Source organism: Humulus lupulus, chromosome X (genome assembly GCF_963169125.1).
Source record: "Humulus lupulus chromosome X, drHumLupu1.1, whole genome shotgun sequence".
Taxonomy (NCBI): domain Eukaryota; kingdom Viridiplantae; phylum Streptophyta; class Magnoliopsida; order Rosales; family Cannabaceae; genus Humulus; species Humulus lupulus.
Genome location: NC_084802.1, coordinates 143,366,451 through 143,384,816, shown reverse-complemented (window position 1 = coordinate 143,384,816; position 18,366 = coordinate 143,366,451).

Genomic DNA, 18,366 nt, shown 5'->3' with positions numbered 1-18,366 from the left:
ACAATCTGCGAAGTAGTGTGGAAGATTGGGATAACGTTGCTCGTGCCTAGATAACCAGCAGCATCCTAATCCTACGCTAATTTCAACGCGGGTAGTTTGAAAAACAGGTAAAAACAAAAAGGAAAGTAAACTGTTTTCTGAAAAGAGAACTCTTTCGACTCCTGAAGGGCGGGAAAAAAGTTCGGTTTTTTCACCTTGCTTAAAGGTTGAATCTTTCGTCAACCTAACGTCCTAAACCAGAGATCCTAACTATCAAACTATAGTCCTGACCTATACAAAGCATAAAAACGCACTTTTACCAAGCAATAGGCGGTTTATACCAAAAAACCCTTAAAACCGTACTCAAGAACACAAAGGTCGCAGAGCATAAAAATGGCATGCATGGCGTAATAAAGAGCTTAAAGAATGGAATCCTTACCTGGGCGAAGATGGAGATTCGGAAGAAGATGAAGACTCGAACCGGAAGACCTTCGGCTAGGCGTCAGACTGGTTTTCAAAGCTCTGAACTTTGGTGCAAGTTCTTGAAAATTTTGGCAAAGACGGTGAATAAAAATTTCTTAAAGGGGAAGAAAAGCCTACTTATAGGGATCGAAGGGATGGCCAAAAGGTAGTAATCATCACTTCCCACTTTCGAAATGTGGGGAAGTGTATAAGCCGTCAAATTGCCTTTTTGGAAACTGAAAAGGCTTGATTAGACATAATTATGTCACAGTTTTCGAAAATGCACGGGGATTCTAACAGACATCATGGGAATGTGAACGGTTGTTCCTTTAAGTTTCTTTATTGCTGGTCACACTAAAGAAACTTGGGGGGCAAATGTTATCCCTAAAATCAGAAGTGAATGATATGGTAGGCATTAATTACACGTGGCTGGCACCTGGTAGAATATGTGTTCGACTATCGACCAGGAAGACGTACAGTATCATGCGATCGGTTTCTTCATACGACCAGCATGGTCGTACGCACATTATACGCGGAGGAAATCTTAGGCAGTTATGATGGAATCCGAAATTATCTTCCATGATTTCCTGAGTATCCGATTATTTAGGAGAGAATATCTGTAACAAATCAATGTAAATCTTCCCTGACCTTATAAATAGAAAAGGAGGGCTCAGGGAAGGGGATCCGATCTTTTTCCTTTGAGCAAAAGAGGTCATTTGAGATTAGAGAGAGATTACACCAGAATAATTATTTTTTCTTCTTCAGAGGTTAGTGAAACTCATTGAACCCTAGTTCTTTGATCACCCCTTTGGATCTTATTTCAATAACAATTCAAGTGGACGTAGGTTATTACCATAACCTGGGGCCGAACCACTATAAAATCTTGTGTCTTTAGTATTTTCGTCATCACATTCTTTTCAACGTTTTCACCCACGTCAAGCGTATTTTGACTCCGTGTCAGTTGGCAGTCAACAAAAATATATACATTAATATATATATACTCATTTACATAAGTAAATTCGAAATTTAATTAAATTTAAAAAAAAGTTAATAAAAAATAAAAAATTATAATAAAAAAATTCTAAAAAAATAAAATATTATAATGCAAAGTTTAAACCTAAAACAATTTCATAATCATTAATATAAAACTATCTAAAAATTAAAAATCCGAAATATAGTCAATTTATAAAAAAAATCCAAAAATTAAATTTAAATCATAAAAATTAATAAAATTACACTTACTTGTGGTAATTGAGCAATGTGGGTTCTTGAAGTAGAAAACCCCAAAAAACCAATAAAGATTATGGATTTTCAAACTATAATTTTCAAAAAATAAAATCTATACAAAAAATTCAAAAAAAAACTATATATAAGTTTCATAAACATATATAAATCATTATTTTGACATTAAAATTGAAAAAAATGCTAAAATTTACCTAAATGAGTAGAAGTTCGGTTGGGCACCGCTGGTTTGTGAAGGAAATGGTTCTGAATTTTTTTGAGTGAAATGGGGCTCGGCTGGGGACGATGAGGGTTTATTTAAAAGGAGGCCCAGTTGCGTCAGTGGCCCACTGACTCCATTAATGGCCCGTTTCCGTCAGTGCCCCACTGAAGCAAACGATACCATTAAACAGCGTTAATGTACGTTATGATGCAATTGGACCCTCATTTTTGGCAGTGTCCAACTGCCACAAATGCTAATTCTTGGTCAACAGCGTCAGTCAACTGCGTTGACTGACGCGTTTGACTGACATAATTGCCATTTTTTGTAGTATTGTCACTTCTAGGGAAACACCCCCAGACAAAGGGAAATGAAAGGCCAACCCATACGATTTGAGGGATTCCTTGGACAAAAGGAGACAAGAGTTAAACATCAAGATGAGGAGCCTACAAAGCAAGATAATCACCGCATCTAGGGGGTACGCTGTCGACGACAAGTTTGATTACAAGTCACCCTTTAATAGAGAAATCCAAGTCGCGCGGCTCCCATCCAACTTCAAAGAGCCCCCCATGGCCCCCTATGAGGGTAATACTGATCCAAAGTACCATCTTGATGCATTCAATGACCTAATGAAGTTAAGGGGAATTAATAACAGAGCCAGGTGCAACTAATTTTCTGTCATGTTGAAGGGAGCTGCATACAAGTGGTTCAAAAGGCTTAGGCCAGAGTCCATCAGGTCTTGGCAGTAATTTTCTGACGAGTTTCTCCAGCAACATCACGCAGTGCGTGATTACACCAAGCCAGGCACCAGCCTCGCTAACATAAAACAAGGTGAGGGTGAGAGCCTAAAGAGTTATATCCATAGGTTCAATATGGAGGCAGCTAAGGTAGGAAGCCTGACCCAAGGGGAGTTAAAAATGGCCATTACAGATGGAGTGCACCCGAGCAGTGACCTGTGGGATAACATGCTAAAGAGGGAGGCCACTAACTTAGACGACTTCTACGAACTGGCACAAAAATACATCCATATTGAGGATGGTCACGAGAGTCTTAAGGCTGGAAAAAGGGAACTGTCCCTAAAACCCTCAACCCATGAAAGACCGCAAAGAAAAAGAGGGCCTATGAAGGGCTAAGAGACGATCATCCAAGGAAACCCAAACGTGTGGGTGAACACAGGAAGGCCCCATACACCCTTTATATTGACCTAACACATACTAGGGAACATATCTTCATCACGAATGAGAATCAGGTCCTCTTCAGGAGACCCCCGCCAATGAAGAGAGATCGATCGAAGAGAGATCCTAGTCAGTATTGTCAGTGTCATAGGGACATTGGCCACCGTATGGCAGAATACACCCATTTAAAGGAAGAAATGGAAGAACTCATACGCAGGGGGCACCTGGGTAGATACTTTCAAAGAGAAAATAAAAGACCATAAAATAGACCAGCCTCGCCACGGGCACAAGATGTAGCCCTAGAAGTGCAAGGAGAGGTTAAATATAGCAATTGAGGGACTACTTCCTATGAGTTACCACTCCCAAAGGGCTATAGTGTCAACGTTGAAGTTAAATAGGAAGTTTTTTCAACATTATCTATTCGAAGCAGCTCCCTAATTGTAACGCCCTGGGTAGCCAAGATCGTTACACTGTGTGTTTATAAAGGTGCAAGACTTGCTAATCAAGTCATTTAGTTGCAAATGTGTCACTAAAACAATTATTGATCTAGGGTTAAAAGATTTTTATCATAAAAGATAAACTTCATTTAAATAAACATTTCATACACAGGATCCCAAAAGAAATAGAGTTTAAATGACAATTTACAAAAATTCAGGGTTATATACAACTACTAGCCACTCTAAGGGCAAAATAGACATTTAAGGTATTCTTGTCCCTGTCCAACCCTCGGTCGTGGCGGCCGAACAACTGACTATGTACATTCCGCCTCTAGAGATCTCCAAGTCAGGGTTGGTCCAGCTTACCCTTGCCTTTACCTGCACCACGTAGCACCCATGAGCCAAGGCCCAGCAAGAAAACCAATACACAGAATATAACCAATAATAGTAACCAAACAATTCATAACTCATTAATCAATTACTCAATAGATCACATCATTCATATAATCAATGATATCAATCAACAATCTATCATCCAGATAATTAACATATCATACAATATCCAGGGTCGACGCACTTAGGTCGCACCCCTTGTTTATCCCACTGACTCCGGTTCGCTTAAACCGAACTCATTGAATATTAAGTTGTCCTTAACTACCAGTGGCTAAGCCACGTCCTGTGCACCAATATTAATTAAAACACTCTTAAGTCGTTTATTTCATGTTCACATGGCATAATACCATCATACAATGTTGCATACAATTAGGTGCAGTTTTCTTACCATTAATTCTGAGTGCTTTGATTACGAAAAATGACCCTAGAGCACGATCCCCCCTTCTGAGCCCTAGCGTACACCTATTCTCAATAATGATAAGGGATTCCATCAATAATAAGTGAATAAAGGTTTCCAGACCAAGTTCTAGCCTCGGGACATAGAATTCCACCAAACACGGTAGTGGAATCGATCCTGAGCACCCTAGGTTAAGTTCCCAAACCTAAATCCTTCTCAAAGCCCAAAAATGCCCTTAAGAGCCATGACCCTATACCCCCCATGCCACTGCCCACCTTTAACCAGAGGCCCAGCCTCGCCATTCAGCAGACACGTGTTGCGGCCCTAAGCTCCCAATGTCACGGCCCACCCTTCCTTTTAGCTCCCATCTGTTCTAGAGGGTCGCTGCACACCAAGAACAGAGCCGCGGCTCGACCCCTTCGAACCCAGAAAAATCACCATTTTCAACAACCAAAACCCAACCAAATTAACCCTAGATCAACCCAACAACTCAACAAACTCATCACAAACACTCTAATATGTTCCCAGCAGCAAAACCCAACAAAAAACTAGACTCAAAACTCATTTAAACTCCAATTAAATCCTTGAAACTCAAAAGCTCATAAACAACTTAAAACAACCAGCAATTTCTTGAATTCAAAAGCTAAACCATAGTTAAAAGCTTACCTCTATTGAAGAATAAATCCACCATGTAGTTACTGAGCTAATTCCCAAGTCCTTAGTTTCAATTCAAGTGATTCCTAGCCCAAAATTCCTCCTTATCTTCCAAAGTTAGCTTGAGAGAGTTTCTAGAGGAAGCAAGAGTGAGAGAGAGAGAAGAGTCAGTTTTGGCAAAGTTCTATCTGTTTCCTTTTTTTTGTTTTATCTAACTTAAGTCACTTAAGTTAATCCTAAGGCTCGGGGTACCAAAAATGTCCCCGAGGGAAAAATGGTAAATTTCCCCATTATTCCCTCCTAAACTCTCTAACTTCAAATATATCTCCAAATATTTGTTTCCATAACCTAATAACTCAATTAAACATCAAATACCCAAAATACCCCTTGACTCGCCCCAAGTCAAGTATTGGGTCCCGTTGTAACTTTCCTGCTAATTGGCTCCCTAGGATCGCCTCATGCCATATGGTGCAAATATATCCACATAATAATGTGGTCTCAACCATTTATCACAAATAATCACATTTATGCCCTCAACGGGCCAAAATTACAAATATGCCCTTATAAGCTAAACAGGGCCCACATGCATATTAATACCCATAAATATGCATTTCATATATCCATATAATCATATAAACATGCTTATCACATAATCATGCATTAAATAATTTAAATCACACATAAACCAATTATGCCCTCCCGACACACTAATCAAGACCCTTAAGCCTTATTAGTGATTTTTGGGTCGTTACACTAATCAATATGCCTACCAAGGGAGTCCGCCATCAAGATTCATCGGTAAGGAGAAAGAGGATCCCCTTGTCTAGTCTCTCTGGTTCGATCCTCTTATTTTTAGTTCTCGAACCAAGAGATCCATGAATCAGGATCCTAATGCATATAGATACAAATGGTCCAATGGGGAGGACCAAGATTCGGACGAGAATCGAGGAAGGGGCGAGATAGATTGATAAGAAGGCTTGGCGAAGTCCACCCCCATGCATCCTGAGCTTGGAACAACGACCCCAAAAATCCTTAAGGGAGAAAACGATTCAATAACCTTCACTAAGGAGGACACACGGGGTGTGCATTTTCCACAAAAAGACCCCTTGGTACTGACTGTAATGTCCTCCTAATCTAGGACAATTACACTGTGTGTTTTAAATAGTGCTTAACTAGCTAAGCGAGTCATTTGAGTTTAAATCGTGTAATTAAAACTAATCAAAGGTTTAGGTACTAAAATTTTTGGTCAAAAGTCAACCATTTTATTTAAAAGCATTTAACTTCCATACATGGGATCCTATTATAGTTAAATATGGTTACAAAACCCCCAAAAGTGAATACAAAAGCCAACCTAGGCAGCATAATCAAGGTCCAACCCTAGTTCCAACTGATAACCTCGGCCGCGGCAGACGAGTAGGCCGCATATGTACACTCTGCCCCTGAAGCTCTCCAACTCATGGCTGGTCCAGCTTTTCCTTTTCTTTACCTGCACCATATAGCACTCATGAGCCAAGGCTCAGGAAGAAAACATAAACATGCTTATAAGTAGTACATTATCAGATCATAGAATCATAGCTACCATGTTAGCAGTAATAGCCCTACTCATGCATGCAATCAATTCATATAAGTGACCATAGAGTCACACTAGGGCTTTAGTGCTCATCTCTCACGTAACCAGCCGTCGAGCTAGCTAAGCGGGTCTAATACTTCACATTCTATATGTCCCTAGGGGCGCTCAAGCGTGTATCTTGCTTCGGGTCAGCATAACCCTATTGGCCATCGTTCAGCACGCTATTATCGCCTTCAACTTCTAAGCTGAGCCTTTAAACTCTCAACTCATAAGCCAAGTCCTTTAACCTTTAACTAATAAGTCAAGTCTTTCAATCTTCGACTGATAAGTCGTGCCTTTAACCGTCGACTGATAAGTCAAGTATTACCCTTCGAATGATAAGTCGAGTCAAGATATTCGACCAATAAGTTGAGTCTCAACCTTCGACTGATAAGTCGAGTCTTACCCTTCAACTAATAAGTCAAGTCTAGATATTCGACTGATAAGTTGAGTCTCAACCTTCGACTGATAAGTTGAGTCTTACCCTTCAACAGATAAGTTGAGTCTTAAGCTTCAACTACTAAGTCGAGTCCCAACATCCGATTGATAAGTCCAGCCCCTTTAAAACTGATTATACCCTTGACTATTAAGCCAAGAACCTCATCAGATAACACAGATAGACCTTAAGCTTATAAGTTGAGCTTCCCTAATTAGGTATACAACTCAACAGTTATTGCATAACATAGGTAAACACAACACATTCAATATATTTAATGAAACATTCCCAGTATAACATTAACTCTGTGCTATAATTGGGCTGAGCCCTAAACACAAACAAGGTGCAGTTTTCTTACCTCAGGTTTGAGTGTAGTGCATATTAAGAACAACCCTTGAGTACGATCCTAGTTTCGAGCCCCTAGCAATAACCTAGACACAACCAAGTATCGAATCCCGTTAAAAATGAGTAATAAAGGCTTCTAGACTGACTCCTAGCCTTCGGGACATTGAATTCTACTAAAGCGTGTAGTAAGATCGATCTCGAGCCCTTAGGTTGAGTTCTTGCACTCAAAACCTCCCTAAGGCCCAAAATCCCTTAAGCGTCGTGACCCCCAACCATTTGAGCTGCGACCCGCTCAAGTCAGAGGTCTGAGCCTCTTCCCTGCCTACACCAGCACTGCGACGTGCCCTAGCAGGCACCGCAACTCAAAAGCCTTAAATGCCAACTGCATCTCCTTCGTTCAAGAGAGTCGCGACGCCCCAAGAACAGGGCGCAACTTGACCTGAAAACTTTGTTTTTCCTCCATTATTCTCAATCCATATCCTTCTGTAAACCTATCCCAACATAGCCTAATCCTAAAATCAAAGTTCCCAAATGATTCAATAGACAATAGTACTTGGAGGGACGACTTATGCCCAAGTTGTTGAGAAGGCTCTTACCACTGAGGAAGCAGAGACAAGATCTGGAGGGAGAATGCTTCAAGACGAGAGGGTCGCAAAGCAGTGCCTCCATATTTTGGGTCTGGTAGGGGCGGAGGCCCTAGTAATCTGAAGATGAAGACCCCTGACACTTCAACTGCTGCAAGTCCTGATAGATAGGTTAGGGTACTCAGGGTGGCTGTCAAGGAGGCAGTGATACATGGAGGAGCTATCCAGAGTGCATGAGGTGCAGAAGACACCATAGGGGCAAATGTCGAGCAAAGGCCTGTTATGTGTGTGGGGTTGTAAAGCCCTGGGTAGCCAAGACCGTTACATTGAGTGTTCATAAAGGTGCAAGACTTTCTAATCAAGTCATTTAATTAGAATCGTGTTACTGAAACTATAATTGAACTAACGTTAAAATATTTTTGTCATTAAAGATACATTTCATTTAAGTAAACATTTCGTACATGGGATCCCAAAAGAAATAGAGTTTAAAAGACAGTTTACAAAAATTCAAGGATATATATACAGCTACTGGCCTCTCTAAGGGAAAAATAGACATTTAAGGTTCTCTTGTCCTGTACCACTCCTCAGCCGTCGCTGGTGATCATTTGACTATGTACATTCAGCCGCAAAGCTCTCCAACTCAAGACTGGTCCACCTTGCCCTTGCCTTTACCTGCACCACGAAGCACCCATGAGCCGAAGCATAATATAAGCGACAACCAGCAAACAGAGAAATCGCAAATCATCAATCAGACATACAACAGGTCATATTACTCACATAAACAAGGATACCAACCTACAAGCCATTAATCAATTATTCAGACAACAAACTCGTCACAATCATCAGTTTAAACAACAATAAACACATAACACCAAAATCCAGGGTCGACGACCTTACGACGCACCCTCTGATTATCCCACTGACTCCGTCTTGCTTAGGTAGAGCTCAGTGATTATGTACTTAACCTCAGCTACCAGTTGCTGAGCCAAACCCCGCGCGTGAATATTGATTTCGGCACTCTTAGGTCGTTTGTCACATCTCCCTATGGCATAATATCGTCTCATGACATCACATACAAATATAGGAAACTCTTAGTCCCAACATAATCACATAACTGGGTGCAGTTTCTTACCTTTGATTCCGAGTGCTTTGGTTAAAAGAAATGATCCTCGAGCAAGATCCCGTCCGAGTCCTAGCGTACACCTAGTCACAAACTTAACATAGTACCCTCGTTAACATTCAATTCTGTAACCTAACCTCGGGACCAATCCCGAGCCCTCGAGAAGCCCCAATTTCACCAAACGGGGTGGTGGAATCGACCCCCAAACCCCCAAGCGAAAACCCTAAGAAAAATATTCAAAACCCTATTCTGGAGGCAAGGTAGCGTGACAGCGCTACAAGCAGAGACAAAAACGTCCAGAAAAGCTAGGCCTAGCGCTGTAGCGCCCTAAAGCTAGCGCTACATCGCTACTGACAAAACTAGAACACCCTGAGTTTTCTCCTTCGAATTTCCTCGAGCCAAAACTCCCTAAAACCCCTCCAAACCTCAACCACACTTCAAATGGAGCCTACCATCCACTACATCTCAACCCACATGGCCCAACAACATCAAATTTGGCCACATGCACCATCAAACATAGAAAACAAGAATTGAGCTTAAAGCTCAAGAACTTTATCAGAAAAAACTAGAAACTACCTAGAAATCCTTACCTTTAATGGAGAATCGGACTCTAGGTTGCCATTAGCACCCCTCTACCCTCTAACTCCTCAATTCCCAAAGCTCAAATCCTTGAATTCCCATCCAAAAACTAAAATTCAAAAACAACCCATCAAAGTCAGAAAATTCAAACTAAAATCTTTAAGCTTTACCTTAATTGAACTTTAATTCCAACAGAACTTCCTAGCTTCACCAAGCACCCAAGTTCCAAGCCCTAGCCTAAGCCTCCTCCGAGTTACAGCTTCAAATTCCAGAAGAAATGGTGAAGAGAGGGGAAAACGTGAGAGAGAATGGGATATAGGTTAGGAACTCTGTTTTTCCTTCTTTCTTTCTTCCCTTTTTTTCTTTCAACTTCTCACACATTCTACAAATCCCACTAAGGATAAATGGAAAAATAACGCTTATCCACTTTTAACCATCCAAAAGGCCATTTTCCCCTCCCATTATAACCCAAGCTTTTAAACATTCCAAGGGCATTTTGTTCATTTGTTCCCAATTCCCACTAATTCCTCGAGTGTCCCTAATAATTACCGCTTAAACATCGACACTTAACTAATAACCAATTATTTTCCTCAATGTCAAATAGTCTCTAATATATTTCCCAAGTTCCTAGAAATACTCCCAGGCTCCTCCGAGTTGGGTATAAATCCCGACCGTGACTTTTTCGCAAAACCGCTCACTAGGATCGCCTCGAGTCACAAGTTGCAACTATATCCACATAATAATGTGCTCTCAACAATTATCACAAATAATCATGTTTATGCCCTCAACGGGCCAAAATTACAAATATGCCCATATAATCTAAACAGGTCCTACATGCATACTAATACTCATAATCAAGCATCTCATATATCCATATAATCATATAAACATGCTTATCACATAATCATGCATTTAATCATTTAAATCACACATAAACCAATTATTTCCTCCCGACACACTGACCTGATTTTTGTCCTAAAAATTTACCTGAATAACTTAGGATACTGATCCCGCATCGCTGACTCTAGCTCCCAGGTCGCCTCCTCGACCCTACTATTCTTCCATAATATTTTAACCAGAAGAATCTTCTTATTTCATAAGAATTTATCCTTCCGATCCAGAATTTGAACCAGTTGCTCCTCATAGGATAAATCTGTCTGCAATTCCAAGTCTTCATACTTCAGCACATGTGTCGTATCTTAGACGTACTTCTGGAGAATGGAAACATGGAATACGCCATGAACTTCCGACAATGACGGTGGCAAAGCTAACCTGTAAGCCACCTGTCCGATCATTTCCAGGATCTCAAAAGGTCCAATGAATCTAGGTCTCAACTTGCCCTTCTTCCCAAATCCTCTCACCCCTCGCAGTGGTGAAACTCCCAGAAACACGTGGTCTCCAACCTAGAACTCAACGTCTCTACGCTTAGGATCAGCGTAGATTTTCTGTCTGCTCTGTGAGGCGAGCATTCGAGCTCGGATCTTCTCAATAGCTTCATTTTTCTTCTGAACCATGTCCGGCCCCAATACCTCCTCTCACCTATCTCATCCCAATGAATGGGTGATCTACATATCCTTCCATATAACATCTCATATGGAGCCACTCCAATCGTTGATTGGTGACTATTGTTGTAAGAAAACTCAATCAATGGGAGATACTTACTCCACGATCCCTCAAAATCAATCACGCACTCGAAGCATATGCTTCAACACCTGAATCGTCCTCTCAAACTGTCCATCAGTCTAAGAATGAAAGGTCGTGCTAAACTTCAACTGAGTCCCCATAGCCTTCTCCAAACTACACCAAAACTTGGAGGTAAATATAGGATCCCGGTCTGACACTATAGACATAGGAATCTCCCTCACATATAACTTTGCATACTGATCCACTGTATATGTCATCTTCACTGGAAGAAAATGAGCTAACTTGGTATATCTGTCCACTATCACCCACACCGAGTCATGAAGCCCTAATGTCCTTGGTAAACCTCCCACAAAGTCCATCGTAATATCCTCCCATATCCACTCGGGAATACCCAAAGGCTGAAGCAATCCTGCTGGTCGCTGATGCTTAGCTTTCACCTACTGACAGGTTAAACATCTGGCCACGTATTCCACCACATAACATCCTTCTTCTTCCCGAGTCACCAATATAACATCCGTAGATCTTGATACATCTTCGTGGTACCCGGATGAAGTGAGTACGGTGTAGTAAGTGACTCATCTAATATCTCTCGTCTGATCCCCACATCAGCTAGGACAAAAATCTGCCCCTGATACCGTAGCAAACCAACCTCAGAAATAGAATAGTCCTTAGCTACTCCTGCTAAGACATTCTCTCTAATCTCCTGTAATTGAGCACCTACCAACTGACCTTACTTAATCCGCTTTAGCAGGGTCGACTGCAAAGTAATGTTGGCCAACCAGCCCACCACCAACTCTATCCTCACTCTGGCCATCTCATCAACTAACTCTCTCAAAATCTGGGTGGAACTATATAACTGACCCAGGCCCCTCCGACTCAATGCATCTGCAACTACGTTGGCTTTCCCTAGGTGATAAAGAATATCACAGTCATAGTCTTTTACCAACTCCAGCCAACGTCTCTGCCTCATGTTCAGGTTTTTCTGTGTAAAGATCTACTACAAACTCTTATGATCATTGTATATCTCGCACTTTTCCCCGTACAGATAATGCCGCCAAACCTTCAGTGGGAATACCACCGCTGCTAACTCCAAATCATGGGTAGGGTACCGCTGGTCATACTCCTTCAGCTGTCATGATGCATAAGCTATAACCTTCTCGTTCTGCATCAACACACAGCCCAAACCCAACCTTCACGCTTCGCAATAGACTACAAACTTTCCTTCCTCAGAAGGAAGATTCCGCGCAGGTGTAGTAATAAGTCGCCGCTTCAATTCTTAGAAATTGTTCTCACACTTGTCAAACCAGACGAACTTCAAATTCTTCTGTGTCAGTTATATAATTGGTGCTGCTATCTTCGAGAAGCCTTCCACAAACCGTCTATAGTAACCTGCTAAACCGAGAAAAACTCCGAACCTCCGAGGCGTTCCTTCGCCTTGGTCAATCTTTAACTGCCTCCACCATAGACGGATCCACCTGAATCCCATCTGCCCCAACAATATGTCCAAGGAATGTCACTTCTGGTAGCCAAAACTCACACTTCTTAAACTTAGCATACAATTGATGCTCTCTCAACCTCTGCTGAACCTGTCGAAGATGAAACTCGTGCTCTGCCTCTGAATTGGAGTACACTAAAATGTCATCGATGAAGACAATGATGAACTGATCCAAGAAGTACTTGAACACCCTATTCATTAAGTCCATGAAGGTTGCTGGGGCATTGGTCAAACCGAACGACATGACTAGAAACTCATAGTGCCCATACCTCGTTTGGAAGGTCGTCTTCGGTATGTCCTCGTCTTTGATCCTCAGTTGGTGATAACCAGATCGAAGATCAATCTTCAAGAACACCGTCTTTCCTTGCAGTTGATGGAACATGTCATCAAACCTTGGTAGAGGATACTTATTCTTGATAGTTAACTTGTTCAATTCACAGTAGTCTATACACATTCTCAAAGTCCCGTCCTTCTTCTTCACTAATAGGACTGGAGCACCCCATGGCGAGTAGTTAGGCCTGATAAAACCCAAATCCAGAAGCTCATGTAAATATATCTTCAATTCCTTCAGTTTTGCCAGTTCCATTCTATATGGTGCCCTCGACACTGGCTCTGTTCCTGATGCTAACTCGATAACAAACTGAATCTCCCTATGTGGCAATAACCCTGGTAAATCCTTAGGGAATACATCCAAGAACTCACAAACCAATCTGGTCTCCTCCGGCCCTACAGGCAACTCCCTGGTGGTATCCACCACGCTAGCCAGAAAGCCTATGCATCCTCCCTATAATAAATCTCTGGCTCTCAGCACTGATATCATGGGTATGCGGGGTCCATATACCACTCCCACAAAGACAAAGGGATCCTCGCCCTCCGACTCAAAGGTCACCATCTTCTTTCAACAGTCAATAGTAGCTTCGTATCTAACCAGCCAATTCATTCCCCAAAATCATGTCAAAGTCTTCCATACCCAACTCAATCAAGTCTACTGACAATTCCATACCATCAACCATCACTTGCAGTGCTCTAATCCATCTCCTAGAAACTACCAGTTCTCCTGTAGGCAATATAGTTCCAAACCCCGCAGTATAATACTCACTAGGTCTACACAGTCTATCAATCACCTTACTAGAAACAAATGAATATGTAGCACCAGAGTTAATCAATACAATAAAAGGAGAGCCAACACTAGAAAGCTGACATGTCACTACCGAGGGACTAGCCTCGGCCTCTGCCTGTGTCAGGGTGAACACTCGAGCTGGAGTCAAGCTGTCCACCTTCCCTGCTTCCCCTTTCTTCATTGTTGGGCAGTCTTTCTTGAGGTGTCCTACCACCCCGCACACATAACAGGCCTTAGCCGAGCATTCACCAGGATGGCATCTTCTGTACCTCGTGCAGTCAGGATAACTCCTCCACGAATCACCACCCCCATGATGGCCACCTTGAGTACCCCGACCTCTCTTAGCACAACCAGGAGCGGTCAGAGCATCAGGGGTCTTCCTCTTCAGATCATTGGGGCCTCTACCCCTACCAGATCCAGAGTATGGATGCACCGACCTAGGGCCCTCCCGCCTTGCCCCACTCTCCCTCCAGATCTTGTTCTCCGCTTCTTGAGCGGTAAGAGCCTTCTCAACATCCTGGGCATAAGTTGTCCCCCCAGGAATTGTTGTAATCATCACATCTCGGGCTATCATAGCATTAAGCGCCCTGATAAATCTGTCATGCCTAGCTGCATTAGTAGGCACAAGATATGGTGCGAACTTCTCAAGTCTGTCGAACTTCAGGGTATATTCTGTAACTGTCATACTATCCTGAACCAATCCCACAAAGTCATTAACCTTCGTTGCCCTAATGGCAACATTCTAGTACTTTTGGCTAAACAAATCCTTCCCAACTCAATGTAGCAACATCCCTAGTCTGTGATGCCACTTCCCACCAGATGCGGGCATCCTCTCTCAACATATATGCAGCACAGGCCACTCTGTCATGACCCTCTACCTTCATAAAGTCCAAGATAGCGATGATCATACTCATCTACTGTTAAGCTTTCAGTGGATTTGGTCCCCCTTCAAAAGTTGGAGGATGCTGTCTCTTGAACCGCTCATACAACGACTCCCATCTCTTCCCAACCTTTGCTGGATGTACTACTGGTGCCACTGTAGGTGGCACAATAGGGGCAGCATCCCTTGATGGAGCCTGCTGTCTCAAAAGTCGGATATGCTCTTCCTGGCTCAGAAGCCGGACTTGCATGTCTGCCATAATCTGATGCCAGTTCTCAGGGACTGGCAGAGGGGTCTGACCCTAGCCATCATCCCTTGCCTCAGACCTACTGCCAGTAAGTCGTATAGATCATCTTGGATGCATAGCTATCAAAGTTAATCTGCAATCAACGACTCGACGATCAGACTATGATGACAGGGTAATAATCCTTTCATAATCCTCCATTGGAACACAACCATTCACAAGCAATCAAGATATAATAGTTTATTCAAATATTGATTCACATACACAGCAATGCTAATAAGCATGCCTCGATATCATCACACAACACTCAAGAGCCAGTCCCTATCAGTATCTCATGCTTCCTATTAATCATACAAATATCAGCATTCACATTCATTTCCAATCATATAGGCATATAATCATGTATACACAATTACCAAACCCTGAGTCGAGCTTGTCTTTAGCGGCGAATGTACATGTCCAGCCAGTCTTCAGGAACCCATAAACCTACGAGGCTCCAATACCAAGTTGTAACGCCCTGGGTAGCCAAGACGTTATACTGAGTGTTTATAAAGGTGCAACACTTGCTAATGAAGGCATTTAATTAGAATCGTGTTACTGAAACTATAATTGAACTAGGGTTAAAAGATTTTGGTCATAAAAGATACATTTCATTTAAGGAAACGCTTCGTACATAAGATCCCAAAACAAATAGAGTTTAAAAGACACTTTACAAAAATTCCAGGAAATATATACAACTACTGGCCTCTCTAAGGGCAAAATGGAAATTTAAGGTTCTGCTATCCTGTACCACTCCTCGGCTGTGGAGACCGACCAGCTGACTATGTACATTTAGCCCCAAAGCTCTTCAACTCAAGACTGGTCCACCTTGCCCTTGCCTTTACCTGAACTACGAAGCACCCGTGAGTCGAGGCCCAACAAGAAAACTATAAAGCATAGTATAAGTGACAACCAACAGACAGATAATTCGCAAATCATCAATCCGACATACAACAGGTCATATTGCTCACATAAACAATCATACCAACCTACAAGCCATTAATCAGTTATTCAGACAACAAAGTCGTCATAATCATTAGTTTAAACAACAATAAACATATAACACCAAAATCCAGGGTCGACGCCCTTAGGTCGCACCCTCTGATTATCCCACTGACTCCAGCTCGCTTAGTTAGAGCACAATGATTATGTACTTAACCTCAGCTACTAGTTGTCGAGCCACGCCCGTGCACAAATATTGATTACGGCACTCTTAGATTATTTGTCACATGTCCCTATGGCATAATACCATCTCATGACATCACATACAAATATAGGAAACTCTTAGTCCCAACATAATCACATAACCGGGTGCAGTTTCTTACCTTTGATTCTGAGTGTTCTGGTTAAAAGAAACGATCCTCAAGCACGATCCCGTACGAGTCCTAGCGTACACCTAGCAACAAACGTAACGTAGTACCCTCGTTAACATTCAATTCTGTAACTTAACCTCGGGACCAATCTTGAGCCCTCGGAAAGCCCCATTTCCACCAAACGGGGTGGTGGAATCGACCCCCGAGACCCCAAGCGAAAACCCTAAGAAAAATACCCAAAACCCTAAGGTAGGGTAGCGCTACAACGCTACAAGCAGAGACAAAATTGCCTAGAAAAGCTAGGCCTAATGCTATAGCGCCCTAAAGCTAGCGCTACTTACAGCACCAGAATAACCTGAGTGTTCTCCTTCGAATTTCCCTGAGCAAAAACTCCCTAAACCCCTCCAAACCTCAACCACACTTCAAATAGATCCTTCCATCCACTACATCTCAATCCACATGGACAAAAAACATCAAATTTTGTGACATGCACCATCAAACATAGAAAACAAGAATTGAGCTTAAAGCTCAAGAACTTTATCAGAAAAAACCAGAAACTACCTAGAAATTCAAATGATCAAACCCATAAATCTTTACCTTTAATGGGGAATCCGACTCTAGGTTACCCTTAGCACCCTTCTAGCCTCTAGCTCCTTAATTCCCAAAGCTCAAATACTTGAATTCCCATCCAAAAACTCAAATTCGGAAACAACCCATCAAAGTCAGAAAATTCAAACCAAACTCTGTAATCTTTACCTTAATTGAACTTTAATTCCAGCATAACTTCCTAGCTTCACCAAGGACCCAAGTTCCAAGCCCTAGCCTAAGCCTCCTCTGAGTTGCAGCTTCAAATTCCAGAATAAATGGTGAAGGGAGGGGAAACCGTGAGAGAGAATGGGATATAGGTTAGGAACTTTGTTTTTGTTCTTTCTTTCTTCCTTTTCTTTCCTTCTGCTTCTCATACATTCTACAAATCCCACTAAGGCTAAATGGCAGAATAACACTTATCCTCTTTTAACAATCCAAAAGACCATTTTGCCATCCCATTAAAACCTAAGCTGTTAAACATTCCAAGGGCATTTTGGTCATTTGATACCAATTCCCGCTAATTCCTCGAGTGTCCCTAATAATTATCGCTTAAACATCAACACTTAACTAATCACCAATTATTTTCCTTAATGTCAAATAGTCTCTAATATATTTCCCAAGTTCCCAGAAATACCCCAGGCTCCCCCGAGCTGGGTATAAATCCCCACCGTGACTTTTTCGTTAAACCGCTCACTAGGATCGCCTCGAGTCACAAGCTGCAAATATATCCAAATAATAATGTGCTGTCAACAATTATCGCAAGTAATCATGTTTATGCATTCAACGGGCCAAAATTACAAATATGTCCTTATAATCTAAACAGGGCCTACATGCATACTAATACTCATAATCAAGCATCTCATATATCCATATAATCATATAAGCATGCTTATCACATAATCATGCATTTAATCATTCAAATCACACATAAACCAATTATGCCCCCTGACACACTAATCAAGGCCCTTAAGCCTTATTAGTAATTTTTGGTCATGACAGGGGTGGTGGGACACCTCAAAAAGGACTGCCCAACAGTGAAGAAAGGGGAAACAGGGAAGGTGGATAGCTTGACTCCAGCTCGAGTGTTCACCCTAACGCAGGCAGAGACCGAGGCTAGTCCCTCGATGGTGACAGGTCAGCTTTCTATTGCTAGCTCTCCTTTTACTGTATTGATTGACTCTGGTGCTACACATTCATTTTTTTCTAGTAAGGTGATTGATAGACTGTGTAGACCTAGTGAGTACTGTACTGCAGGGTTCGGGACTATATTGCCTACAGGGGAACTAGTTGTTTTTAGGAGGTGGATTAATGCACTGCCAGTGATGGTTGATGGTAGGGAATTATCAGTAGACTTGATTGAGTTTGGTATGGAGTACTTTGATATGATTTTTGGAATGGATTTCCTGGTAAGATACAGGGCTACCATTGATTG